Source organism: Bison bison, unplaced genomic scaffold (assembly GCF_000754665.1).
Source record: "Bison bison bison isolate TAMUID 2011002044 unplaced genomic scaffold, Bison_UMD1.0 scf7180017864473, whole genome shotgun sequence".
Classification (NCBI taxonomy): domain Eukaryota; kingdom Metazoa; phylum Chordata; class Mammalia; order Artiodactyla; family Bovidae; genus Bison; species Bison bison.
Window position 1 is genome coordinate 18,034,467 of NW_011495034.1, and position 2,532 is coordinate 18,036,998.

The window sequence follows — 2,532 nt, forward strand, 5'->3', positions numbered from 1 at the left end:
AAAAAGGGATAAAAAAAAAAAAAAAAAAACAACTAACACTGAAACATTAAACTGAGGTAATAATAAACCTGCCAAATAAGGTATTTCAAAACTTTCTACTTGATGTATACAAGACCCATGAAATTATGCTTGAAAACTATAATTTCAAGCAATAAGAAAGTTACATGCAGGGTTCATTCCTTAACAAACTTAAGGAGTGTATCAATCCTCTGCTGTCTCTAATGCATTTTTAGTTTTCCAAAGCTTAGAGAGGGAGAAAGTGGAATACTCTCCAAGAGTTCACCACTACTTATTAGGTACTACCTCAGTTAGCCTTGTATATATCATAGTTATCTACAGTAAAAAATTGATTTTACATACTGAACCAGCAAGCATTCCCTCTTAAAACAGACATTGAGAGTAAAATAGAACAAATATGTACTTTTTTCTAATCATAAAGGTTGGCAAGAAAACTATTTCACAAGATAACATATTGAACAGATAAACCAAAGGGAACATAGTCACTTATTTGCATTCCTACAAAGTTGGGAAAGTCTCCTCCTCAGGTTGTGGCCCAAGTTATGGCATTCACTATTTCTTAACTATTCTGTTTTTCAATTTTATAATTTGAATACCAGGAAAAACTATCCAAATTCAATGGGAAATGCTTTGAAAATGCCCAAATATTTGACGAGAAGCTAAATAGTTTACTACCCCACTCCATAACTCTTTTGAAATAGATTACTGGTTCCACTGTGGTTCCCGTCTGTGGTGTCCAATGACTTTTCACTTACTTTTGCAACCCTGTGACTGTCACATCCTACTTTACAAGAATTCCACCACAAAACAGAAATTTTCTAAGTTTAAGTAACCTAGGTAAAGTATCTGCCTGCAACACGGGAGACCCAGGTTCGATCACTGGGTCAGGAAGATACCCTGGAGGAGGGAAGGGTGGCTGCTCACTCCAGTATTCTGGCCTGGAGAATTTCATGGACAGAGGAGCCTGACAGGCTATAGTCCATGGGGTCGCAAAGAGTCGGACACAACTGAGCGACTTTCACTTTTCACACAAAATGCTAAGTTTTTATTTCCCCTTGATTCTTGGCCAATTTACTAAGTGAAAAGTTATTTTGCTGATGAAGCAGAAAAAGTCCACATAGACTATGCTGGAACACTTCTTATAATCAATAAAGTAAAAATAATCATGAAGTGCAGAAATAATGAAGTGTTTATGAAAATGGCAAAAGCAGGACTTTAAATTAAAGCAGCAGGTCTGGACAATGTGTATCTTGGGAACCAGAAAGCTCACAGAATCACCACAGGGATTTTTTTCAAAAAAGGCTCATGGAACGTAAGATTAGAAAAACAGGAAATTCAAGTCAGCTTTTTGTTTAGAAAAAAAAGAAACTTCAAAAATCACAAATTACTCAATATTCGTTAAACCAGCTCGAACAATTGCAACTAACCCAAAATTAGGAAAATGTCATACATGGACACAGTACTTATAACCTCATAGAGGGATTTACAAAGCAAGATGTCATCCCAGGAAGTGCAAACTATACATGGGTGAAAAGCAGAAACAACCGTTGTGGGAAAAAACTTTTAAAGCCATTGCTAATGTGCCTCATAATGTATGGTTTGGAGTGACTACAGGAAGGCATAATATTTATGGAGAAAAAACAGAGGTCTCATTTATAAAATCAAAACTGAGGGAGAACACATGATACTCACTACCTGTACATAAAGAGGCCACAAATACATGTATATGGAAAAGGGGCGGGGGGTTTACAATAATGAGATTAAATTGCCTGGAAGAAAATTTCAGCTGTCAGGAAAAAAAAAAAAAAATTCCTGAAGGAAAAGAGTATATCATAGTGCTATCTCTTGCAGTATCATCAGAGGTTCAAAGTAAATTAAAACTCTGGGAAAAAACCATCCTCCACCCCCATCTAAGCAGGAGCTGAAATCATGGGTTTAGACTATATGACCTAAAAAGCTGGAAACCTTGAAGCTTTCAGTACAATATGACTCCCCCACTCCATAGGTGATCAACAACTGTATTAATGCTAATCCCTTACATCTACATACTGTTTCACAGTTTAGAAAGAGCCTTCACTTTCACTCCTCAACAGCAACCCCTTTGATGGCAGAATCACAATACTTTCACACAGCTTGTACTCTGCAAAACACTTTCACACACTGTGTTATTTTACAGAAGAGACCCAAGGAGGTTAAGGAGGAGGAGATGGCAGGTAAGGGGCCTGGCCAACCAGGGGACTCCCTTCAGTCAATTAAATAGACTCTTCTAACCTTTAGAAGTTCAAAGTACAACACTCCAGGGGGAGCAACCTCATTCAGACAGCTATACAGGATAGAACTGAAGAGTCTCAGCGGATCATTTCTGCCTCAGTCTCCGACCCCAAACACAGGGAAACTGAGGTAGCAGGTAGAACAAAAGCTTGATCCAAGAGTCACGCACGGAGTGTCGGTGGGACGGACTTCCCCCCACTCCACCTGCACTATGTCCAGAAACGGCTGGTTCCTATGTTTTAA

General features: G+C 38.4%; 1 protein-coding gene across 1 annotated transcript in view; it reads right to left on the reverse strand.

Annotated features, from left to right (window-relative positions):
• The window catches only part of RSPRY1 (ring finger and SPRY domain containing 1), a 37,901-nt gene that overhangs the window by 34,449 nt on the left and 920 nt on the right, over positions 1-2,532 (reverse strand). The gene's annotated exons all lie outside the window — the stretch shown is intronic.